Source organism: Pseudophryne corroboree, chromosome 4 (genome assembly GCF_028390025.1).
Source record: "Pseudophryne corroboree isolate aPseCor3 chromosome 4, aPseCor3.hap2, whole genome shotgun sequence".
Lineage (NCBI taxonomy): Eukaryota > Metazoa > Chordata > Amphibia > Anura > Myobatrachidae > Pseudophryne > Pseudophryne corroboree.
Window position 1 is genome coordinate 20,652,606 of NC_086447.1, and position 21,328 is coordinate 20,673,933.

Consider the following 21,328-nt stretch of genomic DNA (forward strand, 5'->3'; position numbering starts at 1 on the left):
TTTTAAATTTGGCTTGTTTTGTAAACTAATCAAGTGTTCCAGGAATGATGGGGATATTCCATTGTTTGTTCTGATTTGACAATTCATTTTGGACAATGTGCGGCCCTTTTGAGCTAGTGAAGATAATTGTGCTACATGAGAGTATGCACAGACAATTATTTTTCTTTTTTTGCATTAAAGCACAATTTTTAATAAAGGAGAGGTTAATGATATAATAATTAGCACTGAAAGTCATCTGACACGATTTGAAAGTAAAATGTTGTGCATTTAAAGTAACCAAAGCTCTTTTTACTTTGAGTGGACATCATTTTCTTTCAAATGAATTTGATATTTTGCTAAATGTACAAAACTTTCTTACAAATTTGACATTCAAAACGCATTTGTAATTAATAAATGCTACTTAGTATGGCTGCTGAGATTCCTGGGCTCAGTTTCAAGGAGAGGAGGAGAATGGGGGATAGAGAAAGAGAGAACAGGCAGGCATCCTAAAGATTTTGATGTGCCAGTGCCTGACTCACCCTGAACATCACTGGTTTCAAGCTTTTAGCAAATTTTCTGAAAAATTAAACAACCATGTGGTCGTAGTCGGCAGGATTTGAACCTGCGTGGGGAGACCCCAATGGATTTCGAGTCCATCGCCTTAACCACTCGGCCACGACTACCTCTCATGCAATGTGATGTTTTCACAAAAGTTTCTCTATGGGTTGAGCTACTTCATTTCAGGTTGTGAGGATGACTGAAGTAATATTGTATCAGAGATGATTTAAATGGGAAGTTAATCCTGACCACAGTGGCCTGCGTTAATGATTTTTAAAATATAACTTGGAGAATGCTTTATACTTGGTATAGTTTTGGGTTTATAAAATGTCAGTACTGACATCTAAGTTTATCAAAAGCGGCATCCTTCGAGCCGGAAATGAAGCAGCGACCTTAGGATTTCTGTACCAATCTCCTTTACAGTCCTCCGCTCTACCAGCTGAGATATCGAAGGATTCCACGATTGTACACCTGTGATATTACGTGCAATTAAAATGATTGAGTGTTAATTTTAAACATTATCAACTTTCCAAGCAAAATGAAAAATGATTTGACTACACAAAAGAGATTCAACTACTTATTCCTGTGTTGCTTTATCACACAAATTGTCATGTTTAATCATTTGGAAAATATCACTAATAGTTTGACTTATATTTGTGCAAATACGATCAACTGGCTGCAGAGCTAGTTTGGAAAGCACTTTCAATAGATTTTTTAGTGTAGCCAAACTTACATCAAGATTAGAGATGCTTGAGCCTATCAAACCTTCTACACTCTTTTGAATTTTGCTTGTTTTGTAAACTAATCAAGTGTTCAAGGAATGATGGGGATATTCCATTGTTTGCTCTGATTTGACAATCCATTTTGGACAATGAGCGGCCCTTTTGAGCTAGTGAAGATAATTGTGCTACATGAGAGTATGCACAGACAATTATTTTTCTTTTTTTGCATTAAAGCACAATTTTTAATAAAGGAGAGGTTAATGATATAATAATTAGCACTGAAAGTCATCTGACACGATTTGAAAGTAAAATGTTGTGCATTGAAAGTAACCAAAGCTCTTTTTACTTTGAGTGGACATCATTTTCTTTCAAATGAATTTGATATTTTGCTAAATGTACAAAACTTTCTTACAAATTTGACATTCAAAATGCATTTGTAATTAATAAATGCTACTTAGTATGGCTGCTGAGATTCCTGGGCTCAGTCTCAAGGAGAGGAGGAGAATGGGGGATAGAGAAAGAGAGAACAGGCAGGCATCCTAAAGATTTTGATGTGCCAGTGCCTGACTCACCCTGAACATCACTGGTTTCAAGCTTTTAGCAAATTTTCTGAAAAATTAAACAACCATGTGGTCGTAGTCGGCAGGATTTGAACCTGCGCGGGGAGACCACAATGGATTTCGAGTCCATCGCCTTAACCACTCGGCCACAACTACCTCTCAGGCAATGTGATGTTTTCACAAAAGTTTCTCTATGGGTTGAGCTACTTCATTTCAGGCTGTGAGGATGACTGAAGTAATATTGTATCAGAGATGATTTAAATGGGAAGTTAATCCTGACCACAGTGGCCTGCGTTAATGATTTTTAAAATATAACTTGGAGAATGCTTTATACTTGGTATAGTTTTGGGTTTATAAAATGTCAGTACTGACATCTAAGTTTATCAAAAGCGTCATCCTTCGAGCCGGAAATGAAGCAGCGACCTTAGGATTTCTGTACCAATCTCCTTTACAGTCCTCCGCTCTACCAGCTGAGATATCGAAGGATTCCACGATTGTACACCTGTGATATTACGTGCAATTAAAATGATTGAGTGTTAATTTTAAACATTATCAACTTTCCAAGCAAAATGAAAAATGATTTGACTACACAAAAGAGATTCAACTACTTATTCCTGTTTTGCTTTATCACACAAATTGTCATGCTTAATCATTTGAAAAATATCACTAATAGTTTGACTTATATTTGTGCAAATACGATCAACTGGCTACAGAGCTAGTTTGGAAAGCACTTTCAATAGATTTTTTAGTGTAGCCAAACTTACATCAAGATTAGAGATGCTTGAGCCTATCAAACCTTCTACACTCTTTTGAATTTTGCTTGTTTTGTAAACTAATCAAGTGTTCAAGGAATGATGGGGATATTCCATTGTTTGCTCTGATTTGACAATCCATTTTGGACAATGAGCGGCCCTTTTGAGCTAGTGAAGATAATTGTGCTACATGAGAGTATGCACAGACAATTATTTTTCTTTTTTTGCATTAAATCACAATTTTTAATAAAGGAGAGGTTAATGATATAATAATTAGCACTGAAAGTCATCTGACACGATTTGAAAGTAAAATGTTGTGCATTGAAAGTAACCAAAGCTCTTTTTACTTTGAGTGGACATCATTTTCTTTCAAATGAATTTGATATTTTTCTAAATGTACAAAACTTTCTTACAAATTTGACATTCAAAATGCATTTGTAATTAATAAATGCTACTTAGTATGGCTGCTGAGATTCCTGGGCTCAGTCTCAAGGAGAGGAGGAGAATGGGGGATAGAGAAAGAGAGAACAGGCAGGCATCCTAAAGATTTTGATGTGCCAGTGCCTGACTCACCCTGAACATCACTGGTTTCAAGCTTTTAGCAAATTTTCTGAAAAATTAAACAACCATGTGGTCGTAGTCGGCAGGATTTGAACCTGCGCGGGGAGACCCCAATGGATTTCGAGTCCATCGCCTTAACCACTCGGCCACGACTACCTCTCATGCAATGTGATGTTTTCACAAAAGTTTCTCTATGGGTTGAGCTACTTCATTTCAGGCTGTGAGGATGACTGAAGTAATATTGTATCAGAGATGATTTAAATGGGAAGTTAATCCTGACCGCAGTGGCCTGCGTTAATGATTTTTAAAATATAACTTGGAGAATGCTTTATACTTGGTATAGTTTTGGGTTTATAAAATGTCAGTACTGACATCTAAGTTTATCAAAAGCGTCATCCTTCGAGCCGGAAATGAAGCAGCGACCTTAGGATTTCTGTACCAATCTCCTTTACAGTCCTCCGCTCTACCAGCTGAGATATCGAAGGATTCCACGATTGTACACCTGTGATATTACGTGCAATTAAAATGATTGAGTGTTAATTTTAAACATTATCAACTTTCCAAGCAAAATGAAAAATGATTTGACTACACAAAAGAGATTCAACTACTTATTCCTGTTTTGCTTTATCACACAAATTGTCATGTTTAATCATTTGAAAAATATCACTAATAGTTTGACTTATATTTGTGCAAATACGATCAACTGGCTGCAGAGCTAGTTTTGAAAGCACTTTCAATAGATTTTTTAGTGTAGCCAAACTTACATCAAGATTAGAGATGCTTGAGCCTATCAAACCTTCTACACTCTTTTGAATTTTGCTTGTTTTGTAAACTAATCAAGTGTTCAAGGAATGATGGGGATATTCCATTGTTTGCTCTGATTTGACAATCCATTTTGGACAATGAGCGGCCCTTTTGAGCTAGTGAAGATAATTGTGCTACATGAGAGTATGCACAGATAATTATTTTTCTTTTTTTGCATTAAAGCACAATTTTTAATAATTAGAGGTTAATGATATAATAATTAGCACTGAAAGTCATCTGACACGATTTGAAAGTAAAATGTTGTGCATTGAAAGTAACCAAAGCTCTTTTTACTTTGAGTGGACATCATTTTCTTTCAAATGAATTTGATATTTTGCTAAATGTACAAAACTTTCTTACAAATTTGACATTCAAAATGCATTTGTAATTAATAAATGCTACTTAGTATGGCTGCTGAGATTCCTGGGCTCAGTCTCAAGGAGAGGAGGAGAATGGGGGATAGAGAAAGAGAGAACAGGCAGGCATCCTAAAGATTTTGATGTGCCAGTGCCTGACTCACCCTGAACATCACTGGTTTCAAGCTTTTAGCAAATTTTCTGAAAAATTAAACAACCATGTGGTCATAGTCGGCAGGATTTGAACCTGCGCGGGGAGACCCCAATGGATTTCGAGTCCATCGCCTTAACCACTCGGCCACGACTACCTCTCATGCAATGTGATGTTTTCACAAAAGTTTCTCTATGGGTTGAGCTACTTCATTTCAGGCTGTGAGGATGACTGAAGTAATATTGTATCAGAGATGATTTAAATGGGAAGTTAATCCTGACCACAGTGGCCTGCGTTAATGATTTTTAAAATATAACTTGGAGAATGCTTTATACTTGGTATAGTTTTGGGTTTATAAAATGTCAGTACTGACATCTAAGTTTATCAAAAGCGTCATCCTTCGAGCCGGAAATGAAGCAGCGACCTTAGGATTTCTGTACCAATCTCCTTTACAGTCCTCCTCTCTACCAGCTGAGATATCGAAGGATTCCACGATTGTACACCTGTGATATTACGTGCAATTAAAATGATTGAGTGTTAATTTTAAACATTATCAACTTTCCAAGCAAAATGAAAAATGATTTCACTACACAAAAGAGATTCAACTACTTATTCCTGTGTTGCTTTATCACACAAATTGTCATGTTTAATCATTTGGAAAATATCACTAATAGTTTGACTTATATTTGTGCAAATACGATCAACTGGCTGCAGAGCTAGTTTGGAAAGCACTTTCAATAGATTTTTTAGTGTAGCCAAACTTACATCAAGATTAGAGATGCTTGAGCCTATCAAACCTTCTACACTCTTTTGAATTTTGCTTGTTTTGTAAACTAATCAAGTGTTCAAGGAATGATGGGGATATTCCATTGTTTGCTCTGATTTGACAATCCATTTTGGACAATGAGCGGCCCTTTTGAGCTAGTGAAGATAATTGTGCTACATGAGAGTATGCACAGACAATTATTTTTCTTTTTTTGCATTAAATCACAATTTTTAATAAAGGAGAGGTTAATGATATAATAATTAGCACTGAAAGTCATCTGACACGATTTGAAAGTAAAATGTTGTGCATTTAAAGTAACCAAAGCTCTTTTTACTTTGAGTGGACATCATTTTCTTTCAAATGAATTTGATATTTTGCTAAATGTACAAAACTTTCTTACAAATTTGACATTCAAAATGCATTTGTAATTAATAAATGCTACTTAGTATGGCTGCTGAGATTCCTGGGCTCAGTCTCAAGGAGAGGAGGAGAATGGGGGATAGAGAAAGAGAGAACAGGCAGGCATCCTAAAGATTTTGATGTGCCAGTGCCTGACTCACCCTGAACATCACTGGTTTCAAGCTTTTAGCAAATTTTCTGAAAAATTAAACAACCATGTGGTCGTAGTCGGCAGGATTTGAACCTGCGCGGGGAGACCCCAATGGATTTCGAGTCCATCGCCTTAACCACTCGGCCACGACTACCTCTCAAGCAATGAGATGTTTTCACAAAAGTTTCTCTATGGGTTGAGCTACTTCATTTCAGGCTGTGAGGATGATTGAAGTAATATTGTATCAGAGATGATTTCCATGGGAAGTTAATCCTGACCACAGTGACCTGCGTTAATGATTTTTAAAATATAACTTGGAGAATGCTTTATACTTGGTATAGTTTTGGGTTTATAAAATGTCAGTACTGACATCTAAGTTTATCAAAAGCTTCATCCTTCGAGCCGGAATTGAACCAGCGACCCAAAGGATTTCTGTACCAATCTCCTCGACAGTCCTCCGCTCTACCAGCTGAGCTATCAAAGGATTCCATAATCGTGCAACTGTGATATTACGTGCTATTAAAATGATTGAGTGTTAATTTTAAACATTATCAACTTTCCAAGCAAAATGAAAAATGATTTGTCTACACAAAAGAGATTCAACTACTTATTCCTGTGTTGCTTTATCACACAAATTGTCATGTTTAATCATTTGGAAAATATCACTTTCAATAGATTTTTTAGTGTAGCCAAACTTACATCAAGATTAGAGATGCTTGAGCCTATCAAACCTTCTACACCCTTTTAAATTTGGCTTGTTTTGTAAACTAATCAAGTGTTCAAGGAATGATGGGGATATTCCATTGTTTGTTCTGATTTGACAATTCATTTTGGACAATGTGCGGCCCTTTTGAGCTAGTGAAGATAATTGTGCTACATAAGAGTATGCACAGACAATTATTTTTCTTTTTTTGCATTAAAGCACAATTTTTAATAAAGGAGAGGTTAATGATATAATAATTAGCACTGAAAGTCATCTGACACGATTTGAAAGTAAAATGTTGTGCATTGAAAGTAACCAAAGCTCTTTTTACTTTGAGTGGACATCATTTTCTTTCAAATGAATTTGATATTTTGCTAAATGTACAAAACTTTCTTACAAATTTGACATTCAAATGCATTTGTAATTAATAAATGCTACTTAATATAGCTGCTGAGATTCCTGGGCTCAGTCTCAAGTAGAGGAGGAGAATGACGGATAGAGAAAGAGAGAACAGGCAGGCATCCAAAAGATTTTGATGTGCCAGTTCCTGACTCACCCTGAATATCACTGGTTTCAAGCTTTTAGCAAATTTTCTGAAAAATTAAACAACCATGTGGTCGTAGTCGGCAGGATTTGAACCTGAGTGAGGAGACCCCAATAAATTTCTAGTCCATCGCCTTAATCACTCGGCCACAACTACCTCTCATGCAATGTGATGTTTTCACAAAAGTTTCTCTATGGGTTGAGCTACTTCATTTCAGGCTGTGAGGATGACTGAAGTAATATTGTATCAGAGATGATTTCCATGGGAAGTTAATCCTGACCACAGTGGCCTGCGTTAATGATTTTTAAAATATAACTTGGAGAATGCTTTATACTTGGTATAGTTTTGGGTTTATAAAATGTCAGTACTGACATCTAAGTTTATCAAAAGCGGCATCCTTCGAGCCGGAAATGAAGCAGCGACCTTAGGATTTCTGTACCAATCTCCTTTACAGTCCTCCGCTCTACCAGCTGAGATATCGAAGGATTCCACGATTGTACACTTGTGATATTACGTGCAATTAAAATGATTGAGTGTTAATTTTAAACATTATCAACTTTCCAAGCAAAATGAAAAATGATGTGACTACACAAAAGAGATTCAACTACTTATTCCTGTGTTGCTTTATCACACAAATTGTCATGTTTAATCATTTGGAAAATATCACTAATAGTTTGACTTATATTTGTGCAAATACGATCAACTGGCTGCAGAGCTAGTTTGGAAAGCACTTTCAATAGATTTTTTAGTGTAGCCAAACTTACATCAAGATTAGAGATGCTTGAGCCTATCAAACCTTCTACACTCTTTTGAATTTTGCTTGTTTTGTAAACTAATCAAGTGTTCAAGGAATGATGAGGATATTCCATTGTTTGCTCTGATTTGACAATCCATTTTGGACAATGAGCGGCCCTTTTGAGCTAGTGAAGATAATTGTGCTACATGAGAGTATGCACAGACAATTATTTTTCTTTTTTTGCATTAAATCACAATTTTTAATAAAGGAGAGGTTAATGATATAATAATTAGCACTGAAAGTCATCTGACACGATTTGAAAGTAAAATGTTGTGCATTGAAAGTAACCAAAGCTCTTTTTACTTTGAGTGGACATCATTTTCTTTCAAATGAATTTGATATTTTTCTAAATGTACAAAACTTTCTTACAAATTTGACATTCAAAATGCATTTGTAATTAATAAATGCTACTTAGTATGGCTGCTGAGATTCCTGGGCTCAGTCTCAAGGAGAGGAGGAGAATGGGGGATAGAGAAAGAGAGAACAGGCAGGCATCCTAAAGATTTTGATGTGCCAGTGCCTGACTCACCCTGAACATCACTGGTTTCAAGCTTTTAGCAAATTTTCTGAAAAATTAAACAACCATGTGGTCGTAGTCGGCAGGATTTGAACCTGCGCGGGGAGACCCCAATGGATTTCGAGTCCATCGCCTTAACCACTCGGCCACGACTACCTCTCATGCAATGTGATGTTTTCACAAAAGTTTCTCTATGGGTTGAGCTACTTCATTTCAGGCTGTGAGGATGACTGAAGTAATATTGTATCAGAGATGATTTAAATGGGAAGTTAATCCTGACCGCAGTGGCCTGCGTTAATGATTTTTAAAATATAACTTGGAGAATGCTTTATACTTGGTATAGTTTTGGGTTTATAAAATGTCAGTACTGACATCTAAGTTTATCAAAAGCGTCATCCTTCGAGCCGGAAATGAAGCAGCGACCTTAGGATTTCTGTACCAATCTCCTTTACAGTCCTCCGCTCTACCAGCTGAGATATCGAAGGATTCCACGATTGTACACCTGTGATATTACGTGCAATTAAAATGATTGAGTGTTAATTTTAAACATTATCAACTTTCCAAGCAAAATGAAAAATGATTTGACTACACAAAAGAGATTCAACTACTTATTCCTGTGTTGCTTTATCACACAAATTGTCATGTTTAATCATTTGAAAAATATCACTAATAGTTTGACTTATATTTGTGCAAATACGATCAACTGGCTGCAGAGCTAGTTTTGAAAGCACTTTCAATAGATTTTTTAGTGTAGCCAAACTTACATCAAGATTAGAGATGCTTGAGCCTATCAAACCTTCTACACTCTTTTGAATTTTGCTTGTTTTGTAAACTAATCAAGTGTTCAAGGAATGATGGGGATATTCCATTGTTTGCTCTGATTTGACAATCCATTTTGGACAATGAGCGGCCCTTTTGAGCTAGTGAAGATAATTGTGCTACATGAGAGTATGCACAGATAATTATTTTTCTTTTTTTGCATTAAAGCACAATTTTTAATAATTAGAGGTTAATGATATAATAATTAGCACTGAAAGTCATCTGACACGATTTGAAAGTAAAATGTTGTGCATTGAAAGTAACCAAAGCTCTTTTTACTTTGAGTGGACATCATTTTCTTTCAAATGAATTTGATATTTTGCTAAATGTACAAAACTTTCTTACAAATTTGACATTCAAAATGCATTTGTAATTAATAAATGCTACTTAGTATGGCTGCTGAGATTCCTGGGCTCAGTCTCAAGGAGAGGAGGAGAATGGGGGATAGAGAAAGAGAGAACAGGCAGGCATCCTAAAGATTTTGATGTGCCAGTGCCTGACTCACCCTGAACATCACTGGTTTCAAGCTTTTAGCAAATTTTCTGAAAAATTAAACAACCATGTGGTCATAGTCGGCAGGATTTGAACCTGCGCGGGGAGACCCCAATGGATTTCGAGTCCATCGCCTTAACCACTCGGCCACGACTACCTCTCATGCAATGTGATGTTTTCACAAAAGTTTCTCTATGGGTTGAGCTACTTCATTTCAGGCTGTGAGGATGACTGAAGTAATATTGTATCAGAGATGATTTAAATGGGAAGTTAATCCTGACCACAGTGGCCTGCGTTAATGATTTTTAAAATATAACTTGGAGAATGCTTTATACTTGGTATAGTTTTGGGTTTATAAAATGTCAGTACTGACATCTAAGTTTATCAAAAGCGTCATCCTTCGAGCCGGAAATGAAGCAGCGACCTTAGGATTTCTGTACCAATCTCCTTTACAGTCCTCCGCTCTACCAGCTGAGATATCGAAGGATTCCACGATTGTACACCTGTGATATTACGTGCAATTAAAATGATTGAGTGTTAATTTTAAACATTATCAACTTTCCAAGCAAAATGAAAAATGATTTCACTACACAAAAGAGATTCAACTACTTATTCCTGTGTTGCTTTATCACACAAATTGTCATGTTTAATCATTTGGAAAATATCACTAATAGTTTGACTTATATTTGTGCAAATACGATCAACTGGCTGCAGAGCTAGTTTGGAAAGCACTTTCAATAGATTTTTTAGTGTAGCCAAACTTACATCAAGATTAGAGATGCTTGAGCCTATCAAACCTTCTACACTCTTTTGAATTTTGCTTGTTTTGTAAACTAATCAAGTGTTCAAGGAATGATGGGGATATTCCATTGTTTGCTCTGATTTGACAATCCATTTTGGACAATGAGCGGCCCTTTTGAGCTAGTGAAGATAATTGTGCTACATGAGAGTATGCACAGACAATTATTTTTCTTTTTTTGCATTAAATCACAATTTTTAATAAAGGAGAGGTTAATGATATAATAATTAGCACTGAAAGTCATCTGACACGATTTGAAAGTAAAATGTTGTGCATTTAAAGTAACCAAAGCTCTTTTTACTTTGAGTGGACATCATTTTCTTTCAAATGAATTTGATATTTTGCTAAATGTACAAAACTTTCTTACAAATTTGACATTCAAAATGCATTTGTAATTAATAAATGCTACTTAGTATGGCTGCTGAGATTCCTGGGCTCAGTCTCAAGGAGAGGAGGAGAATGGGGGATAGAGAAAGAGAGAACAGGCAGGCATCCTAAAGATTTTGATGTGCCAGTGCCTGACTCACCCTGAACATCACTGGTTTCAAGCTTTTAGCAAATTTTCTGAAAAATTAAACAACCATGTGGTCGTAGTCGGCAGGATTTGAACCTGCGCGGGGAGACCCCAATGGATTTCGAGTCCATCGCCTTAACCACTCGGCCACAACTACCTCTCAAGCAATGAGATGTTTTCACAAAAGTTTCTCTATGGGTTGAGCTACTTCATTTCAGGCTGTGAGGATGATTGAAGTAATATTGTATCAGAGATGATTTCCATGGGAAGTTAATCCTGACCACAGTGACCTGCGTTAATGATTTTTAAAATATAACTTGGAGAATGCTTTATACTTGGTATAGTTTTGGGTTTATAAAATGTCAGTACTGACATCTAAGTTTATCAAAAGCTTCATCCTTCGAGCCGGAATTGAACCAGCGACCCAAAGGATTTCTGTACCAATCTCCTCGACAGTCCTCCGCTCTACCAGCTGAGCTATCAAAGGATTCCATAATCGTGCAACTGTGATATTACGTGCTATTAAAATGATTGAGTGTTAATTTTAAACATTATCAACTTTCCAAGCAAAATGAAAAATGATTTGTCTACACAAAAGAGATTCAACTACTTATTCCTGTGTTGCTTTATCACACAAATTGTCATGTTTAATCATTTGGAAAATATCACTTTCAATAGATTTTTTAGTGTAGCCAAACTTACATCAAGATTAGAGATGCTTGAGCCTATCAAACCTTCTACACCCTTTTAAATTTGGCTTGTTTTGTAAACTAATCAAGTGTTCAAGGAATGATGGGGATATTCCATTGTTTGTTCTGATTTGACAATTCATTTTGGACAATGTGCGGCCCTTTTGAGCTAGTGAAGATAATTGTGCTACATAAGAGTATGCACAGACAATTATTTTTCTTTTTTTGCATTAAAGCACAATTTTTAATAAAGGAGAGGTTAATGATATAATAATTAGCACTGAAAGTCATCTGACACGATTTGAAAGTAAAATGTTGTGCATTGAAAGTAACCAAAGCTCTTTTTACTTTGAGTGGACATCATTTTCTTTCAAATGAATTTGATATTTTGCTAAATGTACAAAACTTTCTTACAAATTTGACATTCAAATGCATTTGTAATTAATAAATGCTACTTAATATAGCTGCTGAGATTCCTGGGCTCAGTCTCAAGTAGAGGAGGAGAATGACGGATAGAGAAAGAGAGAACAGGCAGGCATCCAAAAGATTTTGATGTGCCAGTTCCTGACTCACCCTGAATATCACTGGTTTCAAGCTTTTAGCAAATTTTCTGAAAAATTAAACAACCATGTGGTCGTAGTCGGCAGGATTTGAACCTGAGTGAGGAGACCCCAATAAATTTCTAGTCCATCGCCTTAATCACTCGGCCACGACTACCTCTCATGCAATGTGATGTTTTCACAAAAGTTTCTCTATGGGTTGAGCTACTTCATTTCAGGCTGTGAGGATGACTGAAGTAATATTGTATCAGAGATGATTTCCATGGGAAGTTAATCCTGACCACAGTGGCCTGCGTTAATGATTTTTAAAATATAACTTGGAGAATGCTTTATACTTGGTATAGTTTTGGGTTTATAAAATGTCAGTACTGACATCTAAGTTTATCAAAAGCGGCATCCTTCGAGCCGGAAATGAAGCAGCGACCTTAGGATTTCTGTACCAATCTCCTTTACAGTCCTCCGCTCTACCAGCTGAGATATCGAAGGATTCCACGATTGTACACTTGTGATATTACGTGCAATTAAAATGATTGAGTGTTAATTTTAAACATTATCAACTTTCCAAGCAAAATGAAAAATGATGTGACTACACAAAAGAGATTCAACTACTTATTCCTGTGTTGCTTTATCACACAAATTGTCATGTTTAATCATTTGGAAAATATCACTAATAGTTTGACTTATATTTGTGCAAATACGATCAACTGGCTGCAGAGCTAGTTTGGAAAGCACTTTCAATAGATTTTTTAGTGTAGCCAAACTTACATCAAGATTAGAGATGCTTGAGCCTATCAAACCTTCTACACTCTTTTGAATTTTGCTTGTTTTGTAAACTAATCAAGTGTTCAAGGAATGATGGGGATATTCCATTGTTTGCTCTGATTTGACAATCCATTTTGGACAATGAGCGGCCCTTTTGAGCTAGTGAAGATAATTGTGCTACATGAGAGTATGCACAGACAATTATTTTTCTTTTTTTGCATTAAATCACAATTTTTAATAAAGGAGAGGTTAATGATATAATAATTAGCACTGAAAGTCATCTGACACGATTTGAAAGTAAAATGTTGTGCATTGAAAGTAACCAAAGCTCTTTTTACTTTGAGTGGACATCATTTTCTTTCAAATGAATTTGATATTTTTCTAAATGTACAAAACTTTCTTACAAATTTGACATTCAAAATGCATTTGTAATTAATAAATGCTACTTAGTATGGCTGCTGAGATTCCTGGGCTCAGTCTCAAGGAGAGGAGGAGAATGGGGGATAGAGAAAGAGAGAACAGGCAGGCATCCTAAAGATTTTGATGTGCCAGTGCCTGACTCACCCTGAACATCACTGGTTTCAAGCTTTTAGCAAATTTTCTGAAAAATTAAACAACCATGTGGTCGTAGTCGGCAGGATTTGAACCTGCGCGGGGAGACCCCAATGGATTTCGAGTCCATCGCCTTAACCACTCGGCCACGACTACCTCTCATGCAATGTGATGTTTTCACAAAAGTTTCTCTATGGGTTGAGCTACTTCATTTCAGGCTGTGAGGATGACTGAAGTAATATTGTATCAGAGATGATTTAAATGGGAAGTTAATCCTGACCGCAGTGGCCTGCGTTAATGATTTTTAAAATATAACTTGGAGAATGCTTTATACTTGGTATAGTTTTGGGTTTATAAAATGTCAGTACTGACATCTAAGTTTATCAAAAGCGTCATCCTTCGAGCCGGAAATGAAGCAGCGACCTTAGGATTTCTGTACCAATCTCCTTTACAGTCCTCCGCTCTACCAGCTGAGATATCGAAGGATTCCACGATTGTACACCTGTGATATTACGTGCAATTAAAATGATTGAGTGTTAATTTTAAACATTATCAACTTTCCAAGCAAAATGAAAAATGATTTGACTACACAAAAGAGATTCAACTACTTATTCCTGTTTTGCTTTATCACACAAATTGTCATGTTTAATCATTTGAAAAATATCACTAATAGTTTGACTTATATTTGTGCAAATACGATCAACTGGCTGCAGAGCTAGTTTTGAAAGCACTTTCAATAGATTTTTTAGTGTAGCCAAACTTACATCAAGATTAGAGATGCTTGAGCCTATCAAACCTTCTACACTCTTTTGAATTTTGCTTGTTTTGTAAACTAATCAAGTGTTCAAGGAATGATGGGGATATTCCATTGTTTGCTCTGATTTGACAATCCATTTTGGACAATGAGCGGCCCTTTTGAGCTAGTGAAGATAATTGTGCTACATGAGAGTATGCACAGACAATTATTTTTCTTTTTTTGCATTAAAGCACAATTTTTAATAAAGGAGAGGTTAATGATATAATAATTAGCACTGAAAGTCATCTGACACGATTTGAAAGTAAAATGTTGTGCATTTAAAGTAACCAAAGCTCTTTTTACTTTGAGTGGACATCATTTTCTTTCAAATGAATTTGATATTTTGCTAAATGTACAAAACTTTCTTACAAATTTGACATTCAAAATGCATTTGTAATTAATAAATGCTACTTAGTATGGCTGCTGAGATTCCTGGGCTCAGTCTCAAGGAGAGGAGGAGAATGGGGTATAGAGAAAGAGAGAACAGGCAGGCATCCTAAAGATTTTGATGTGCCAGTGCCTGACTCACCCTGAACATCACTGGTTTCAAGCTTTTAGCAAATTTTCTGAAAAATTAAACAACCATGTGGTCGTAGTCGGCAGGATTTGAACCTGCACGGGGAGACCCCAATGGATTTCGAATCCATCGCCTTAACCACTCGGCCACGACTACCTCTCATGCAATGCGATGTTTTCACAAAATTTTCTCTATGGGTTGAGCTACTTCATTTCAGGCTGTGAGAATGACTGAAGTAATATTGTATCAGAGATGATTTAAATGGGAAGTTAATCCTGACCACAGTGGCCTGCGTTAATGATTTTTAAAATATAACTTGGAGAATGCTTTATACTTGGTATAGTTTTGGGTTTATAAAATGTCAGTACTGACATCTAAGTTTATCAAAAGCGGCATCCTTCGAGCCGGAAATGAAGCAGCGACCTTAGGATTTCTGTACCAATCTCCTTTACAGTCCTCCGCTCTACCAGCTGAGATATCAAAGGATTCCACGATTGTACACCTGTGATATTACGTGCAATTAAAATGATTGAGTGTTAATTTTAAACATTAACAACTTTCCAAGCAAAATGAAAAATGATTTCACTACACAAAAGAGATTCAACTACTTATTCCTGTGTTGCTTTATCACACAAATTGTCATGTTTAATCATTTGGAAAATATCACTAATAGTTTGACTTATATTTGTGCAAATACGATCAACTGGCTGCAGAGCTAGTTTGGAAAGCACTTTCAATAGATTTTTTAGTGTAGCCAAACTTACATCAAGATTAGAGATGCTTGAGCCTATCAAACCTTCTACACTCTTTTGAATTTTGCTTGTTTTGTAAACTAATCAAGTGTTCAAGGAATGATGGGGATATTCCATTGTTTGCTCTGATTTGACAATCCATTTTGGACAATGAGCGACCCTTTTGAGCTAGTGAAGATAATTGTGCTACATGAGAGTATGCACAGACAATTATTTTTCTTTTTTTGCATTAAAGCACAATTTTTAATAAAGGAGAGGTTAATGATATAATAATTAGCACTGAAAGTCATCTGATACGATTTGAAAGTAAAATGTTGTGCATTTAAAGTAACCAAAGCTCTTTTTACTTTGAGTGGACATCATTTTCTTTCAAATGAATTTGATATTTTGCTAAATGTACAAAACTTTCTTACAAATTTGACATTCAAAACGCATTTGTAATTAATAAATGCTACTTAGTATTGCTGCTGAGATTCCTGGGCTCAGTTTCAAGGAGAGGAGGAGAATGGGGGATAGAGAAAGAGAGAACAGGCAGGCATCCTAAAGATTTTGATGTGCCAGTGCCTGACTCACCCTGAACATCACTGGTTTCAAGCTTTTAGCAAATTTTCTGAAAAATTAAACAACCATGTGGTCGTAGTCGGCAGGATTTGAACCTGCGCGGGGAGACCCCAATGGATTTCGAGTCCATCGCCTTAACCACTCGGCCACGACTACCTCTCATGCAATGTGATGTTTTCACAAAAGTTTCTCTATGGGTTGAGCTACTTCATTTCAGGCTGTGAGGATGACTGAAGTAATATTGTATCAGAGATGATTTAAATGGGAAGTTAATCCTGACCACAGTGGCCTGCGTTAATGATTTTTAAAATATAACTTGGAGAATGCTTTATACTTGGTATAGTTTTGGGTTTATAAAATGTCAGTACTGACATCTAAGTTTATCAAAAGCGTCATCCTTCGAGCCGGAAATGAAGCAGCGACCTTAGGATTTCTGTACCAATCTCCTTTACAGTCCTCCGCTCTACCAGCTGAGATATCAAAGGATTCCACGATTGTACACCTGTGATATTACGTGCAATTAAAATGATTGAGTGTTAATTTTAAACATTATCAACTTTCCAAGCAAAATGAAAAATGATTTGACTACACAAAAGAGATTCAACTACTTATTCCTGTTTTGCTTTATCACACAAATTGTCATGCTTAATCATTTGAAAAATATCACTAATAGTTTGACTTATATTTGTGCAAATACGATCAACTGGCTGCAGAGCTAGTTTTGAAAGCACTTTCAATAGATTTTTTAGTGTAGCCAAACTTACATCAAGATTAGAGATGCTTGAGCCTATCAAACCTTCTACACTCTTTTGAATTTTGCTTGTTTTGTAAACTAATCAAGTGTTCAAGGAATGATGGGGATATTCCATTGTTTGCTCTGATTTGACAATCCATTTTGGACAATGAGCGGCCCTTTTGAGCTAGTGAAGATAATTGTGCTACATGAGAGTATGCACAGACAATTATTTTTCTTTTTTTGCATTAAAGCACAATTTTTAATAAAGGAGAGGTTAATGATATAATAATTAGCACTGAAAGTCATCTGACACGATTTGAAAGTAAAATGTTGTGCATTTAAAGTAACCAAAGCTCTTTTTACTTTGAGTGGACATCATTTTCTTTCAAATGAATTTGATATTTTGCAAAATGTACAAAACTTTCTTACAAATTTGACATTCAAAATGCATTTGTAATTAATAAATGCTACTTAGTATGGCTGCTGAGATTCCTGGGCTCAGTCTCAAGGAGAGGAGGAGAATGGGGTATAGAGAAAGAGAGAACAGGCAGGCATCCTAAAGATTTTGATGTGCCAGTGCCTGACTCACCCTGAACATCACTGGTTTCAAGCTTTTAGCAAATTTTCTGAAAAATTAAACAACCATGTGGTCGTAGTCGGCAGGATTTGAACGTGCGCGGGGAGACCCCAATGGATTTCGAGTCCATCGCCTTAACCACTCGGCCACGACTACCTCTCATGCAATGTGATGTTTTCACAAAATTTTCTCTATGGGTTGAGCTACTTCATTTCAGGCTGTGAGAATGACTGAAGTAATATTGTATCAGAGATGATTTAAATGGGAAGTTAATCCTGACCACAGTCGCCTGCGTTAATGATTTTTAAAATATAACTTGGAGAATGCTTTATACTTGGTATAGTTTTGGGTTTATAAAATGTCAGTACTGACATCTAAGTTTATCAAAAGCGGCATCCTTCGAGCCGGAAATGAAGCAGCGACCTTAGGATTTCTGTACCAATCTCCTTTACAGTCCTCCTCTCTACCAGCTGAGATATCGAAGGATTCCACGATTGTACACCTGTGATATTACGTGCAATTAAAATGATTGAGTGTTAATTTTAAACATTATCAACTTTCCAAGCAAAATGAAAAATTATTTCACTACACAAAAGAGATTCAACTACTTATTCCTGTGTTGCTTTATCACACAAATTGTCATGTTTAATCATTTGGAAAATATCACTAATAGTTTGACTTATATTTGTGCAAATACGATCAACTGGCTGCAGAGCTAGTTTGGAAAGCACTTTCAATAGATTTTTTAGTGTAGCCAAACTTACATCAAGATTAGAGATGCTTGAGCCTATCAAACCTTCTACACTCTTTTGAATTTTGCTTGTTTTGTAAACTAATCAAGTGTTCAAGGAATGATGGGGATATTCCATTGTTTGCTCTGATTTGACAATCCATTTTGGACAATGAGCGGCCCTTTTGAGCTAGTGAAGATAATTGTGCTACATGAGAGTATGCACAGACAATTATTTTTCTTTTTTTGCATTAAAGCACAATTTTTAATAAAGGAGAGGTTAATGATATAATAATTAGCACTGAAAGTCATCTGACACGATTTGAAAGTAAAATGTTGTGCATTGAAAGTAACCAAAGCTCTTTTTACTTTGAGTGGACATCATTTTCTTTCAAATGAATTTGATATTTTGCTAAATGTACAAAACTTTCTTACAAATTTGACATTCAAAACGCATTTGTAATTAATAAATGCTACTTAGTATGGCTGCTGAGATTCCTGGGCTCAGTTTCAAGGAGAGGAGGAGAATGGGGGATAGAGAAAGAGAGAACAGGCAGGCATCCTAAAGATTTTGATGTGCCAGTGCCTGACTCACCCTGAACATCACTGGTTTCAAGCTTTTAGCAAATTTTCTGAAAAATTAAACAACCATGTGGTCGTAGTCGGCAGGATTTGAGCCTGCGCGAGGAGACCCCAATGGATTTCGAGTGCATCGCCTTAACCACTCGGCCACGACTACCTCTCATGCAATGTGATGTTTTCACAAAAGTTTCTCTATGGGTTGAGCTACTTCATTTCAGGCTGTGAGGATGACTGAAGTAATATTGTATCAGAGATGATTTAAATGGGAAGTTAATCCTGACCACAGTGGCCTGCGTTAATGATTTTTAAAATATAACTTGGAGAATGCTTTATACTTGGTATAGTTTTGGGTTTATAAAATGTCAGTACTGACATCTAAGTTTATCAAAAGCGGCATCCTTCGAGCCGGAAATGAAGCAGCGACCTTAGGATTTCTGTACCAATCTCCTTTACAGTCCTCCGCTCTACTAGCTGAGATATCGAAGGATTCCACGATTGTACACCTGTGATATTACGTGCAATTAAAATGATTGAGTGTTAATTTTAAACATTATCAACTTTCCAAGCAAAATGAAAAATGATTTGACTACACAAAAGAGATTCAACTACTTATTCCTGTGTTGCTTTATCACACAAATTGTCATGTTTAATCATTTGGAAAATATCACTAATAGTTTGACTTATATTTGTGCAAATACGATCAACTGGCTGCAGAGCTAGTTTGGAAAGCACTTTCAATAGATTTTTTAGTGTAGCCAAACTTACATCAAGATTAGAGATGCTTGAGCCTATCAAACCTTCTACACTCTTTTGAATTTTGCTTGTTTTGTAAACTAATCAAGTGTTCAAGGAATGATGGGGATATTCCATTGTTTGCTCTGATTTGACAATCCATTTTGGACAATGAGCGGCCCTTTTGAGCTAGTGAAGATAATTGTGCTACATGAGAGTATGCACAGACAATTATTTTTCTTTTTTTGCATTAAAGCACAATTTTTAATAAAGGAGAGGTTAATGATATAATAATTAGCACTGAAAGTCATCTGACACGATTTGAAAGTAAAATGTTGTGCATTGAAAGTAACCAAAGCTCTTTTTACTTTGAGTGGACATCATTTTCTTTCAAATGAATTTGATATTTTGCTAAATGTACAAAACTTTCTTACAAATTTGACATTCAAAATGCATTTGTAATTAATAAATGCTACTTAGTATGGCTGCTGAGATTCCTGGGCTCAGTCTCAAGGAGAGGAGGAGAATGGGGGATAGAGAAAGAGAGAACAGGCAGGCATCCTAAAGATTTTCATGTACCAGTGCCTGACTCACCCTGAACATCACTGGTTTCAAGCTTTTAGCAAATTTTCTGAAAAATTAAACAACCATGTGGTCGTAGTCGGCAGGATTTGAACCTGCGTGGGGAGACCCCGATGGATTTCGAGTCCATCGCCTTAACCACTCGGCCACAACTACCTCTCATGCAATGTGATGTTTTCACAAAAGTTTCTCTATAAGTTGAGCTACTTCATTTCAGGCTGTGAGGATGACTGAAGTAATATTGTATCAGAGATGATTTAAATGGGAAGTTAATCCTGACCACAGTGGCCTGCGTTAATGATTTTTAAAATATAACTTGGAGTATGCTTTATACTTGGTATAGTTTTGGGTTTATAAAATGTCAGTACTGACATCTAAGTTTATCAAAAGCGTCATCCTTCGAGCCGGAAATGAAGCAGCGACCTTAGGATTTCTGTACCAATCTCCTTTACAGTACTCCGCTCTACCAGCTGAGATATTGAAGGATTCCACGATTGTACACCTGTGATATTACGTGCAATTAAAATGATTGAGTGTTAATTTTAAACATTATCAACTTTCCAAGCAAAATGAAAAATGATTTCACTACACAAAAGAGATTCAACTACTTATTCCTGTGTTGCTTTATCACACAAATTGTCATGCTTAATCATTTGGAAAATATCACTAATAGTTTGACTTATATTTGTGCAAATACGATCAACTGGCTGCAGAGCTAGTTTGGAAAGCACTTTCAATAGATTTTTTAGTGTAGCCAAACTTACATCAAGATTAGAGATGCTTGAGCCTATCAAACCTTCTACACTCTTTTGAATTTTGCTTGTTTTGTAAACTAATCAAGTGTTCAAGGAATGATGGGGATATTCCATTGTTTGCTCTGATTTGACAATCCATTTTGGACAATCAGCGGCCCTTTTGAGCTAGTGAAGATAATTGTGCTACATGAGAGTATGCACAGACAATTATTTTTCTTTTTTTGCATTAAAGCACAATTTTTAATAAAGGAGAGGTTAATGATATAATAATTAGCACTGAAAGTCATCTGACACGATTTGAAAGTAAAATGTTGTGCATTGAAAGTAACCAAAGCTCTTTTTACTTTGAGTGGACATCATTTTCTTTCAAATGAATTTGATATTTTGCTAAATGTACAAAACTTTCTTACAAATTTGACATTCAAAATGCATTTGTAATTAATAAATGCTACTTAGTATGGCTGCTGAGATTCCTGGGCTCAGTCTCAAGGAGAGGAGGAGA

At 36.0% G+C, this 21,328-nt stretch overlaps 16 non-coding genes across 16 annotated transcripts; all 16 read right to left on the reverse strand.

Moving 5' to 3' along the window:
- Positions 1–580: 580 nt before the first annotated feature.
- Positions 581–662, reverse strand: TRNAS-CGA (transfer RNA serine (anticodon CGA)). Its single transcript has one exon. It is a non-coding gene; the product is annotated as a tRNA-Ser (tRNA).
- A 1,231-nt stretch (positions 663–1,893) lies between these two features.
- TRNAS-CGA (transfer RNA serine (anticodon CGA)) lies at positions 1,894–1,975 on the reverse strand. Its single transcript has one exon. It is a non-coding gene; the product is annotated as a tRNA-Ser (tRNA).
- Positions 1,976–3,206: 1,231 nt separating this feature from the next.
- On the reverse strand, positions 3,207–3,288 carry TRNAS-CGA (transfer RNA serine (anticodon CGA)). The gene has a single exon. It is a non-coding gene; the product is annotated as a tRNA-Ser (tRNA).
- Positions 3,289–4,518: 1,230 nt separating this feature from the next.
- TRNAS-CGA (transfer RNA serine (anticodon CGA)) lies at positions 4,519–4,600 on the reverse strand. Its single transcript has one exon. It is a non-coding gene; the product is annotated as a tRNA-Ser (tRNA).
- A 1,231-nt stretch (positions 4,601–5,831) lies between these two features.
- Positions 5,832–5,913, reverse strand: TRNAS-CGA (transfer RNA serine (anticodon CGA)). Its single transcript has one exon. It is a non-coding gene; the product is annotated as a tRNA-Ser (tRNA).
- A 239-nt stretch (positions 5,914–6,152) lies between these two features.
- Positions 6,153–6,243, reverse strand: TRNAD-GUC (transfer RNA aspartic acid (anticodon GUC)). The gene is given in 2 exon segments: positions 6,153–6,189; positions 6,207–6,243. It is a non-coding gene; the product is annotated as a tRNA-Asp (tRNA).
- Positions 6,244–8,393: 2,150 nt separating this feature from the next.
- TRNAS-CGA (transfer RNA serine (anticodon CGA)) lies at positions 8,394–8,475 on the reverse strand. Its single transcript has one exon. It is a non-coding gene; the product is annotated as a tRNA-Ser (tRNA).
- A 1,230-nt stretch (positions 8,476–9,705) lies between these two features.
- TRNAS-CGA (transfer RNA serine (anticodon CGA)) lies at positions 9,706–9,787 on the reverse strand. Its single transcript has one exon. It is a non-coding gene; the product is annotated as a tRNA-Ser (tRNA).
- A 1,231-nt stretch (positions 9,788–11,018) lies between these two features.
- Positions 11,019–11,100, reverse strand: TRNAS-CGA (transfer RNA serine (anticodon CGA)). Its single transcript has one exon. It is a non-coding gene; the product is annotated as a tRNA-Ser (tRNA).
- Positions 11,101–11,339: 239 nt separating this feature from the next.
- Positions 11,340–11,430, reverse strand: TRNAD-GUC (transfer RNA aspartic acid (anticodon GUC)). The gene is given in 2 exon segments: positions 11,340–11,376; positions 11,394–11,430. It is a non-coding gene; the product is annotated as a tRNA-Asp (tRNA).
- A 2,150-nt stretch (positions 11,431–13,580) lies between these two features.
- Positions 13,581–13,662, reverse strand: TRNAS-CGA (transfer RNA serine (anticodon CGA)). The gene has a single exon. It is a non-coding gene; the product is annotated as a tRNA-Ser (tRNA).
- A 1,231-nt stretch (positions 13,663–14,893) lies between these two features.
- TRNAS-CGA (transfer RNA serine (anticodon CGA)) lies at positions 14,894–14,975 on the reverse strand. Its single transcript has one exon. It is a non-coding gene; the product is annotated as a tRNA-Ser (tRNA).
- Positions 14,976–16,206: 1,231 nt separating this feature from the next.
- Positions 16,207–16,288, reverse strand: TRNAS-CGA (transfer RNA serine (anticodon CGA)). Its single transcript has one exon. It is a non-coding gene; the product is annotated as a tRNA-Ser (tRNA).
- A 1,231-nt stretch (positions 16,289–17,519) lies between these two features.
- On the reverse strand, positions 17,520–17,601 carry TRNAS-CGA (transfer RNA serine (anticodon CGA)). Its single transcript has one exon. It is a non-coding gene; the product is annotated as a tRNA-Ser (tRNA).
- Positions 17,602–18,832: 1,231 nt separating this feature from the next.
- Positions 18,833–18,914, reverse strand: TRNAS-CGA (transfer RNA serine (anticodon CGA)). Its single transcript has one exon. It is a non-coding gene; the product is annotated as a tRNA-Ser (tRNA).
- Positions 18,915–20,145: 1,231 nt separating this feature from the next.
- TRNAS-CGA (transfer RNA serine (anticodon CGA)) lies at positions 20,146–20,227 on the reverse strand. The gene has a single exon. It is a non-coding gene; the product is annotated as a tRNA-Ser (tRNA).
- Between the last annotated feature and the right edge of the window lie 1,101 nt (positions 20,228–21,328).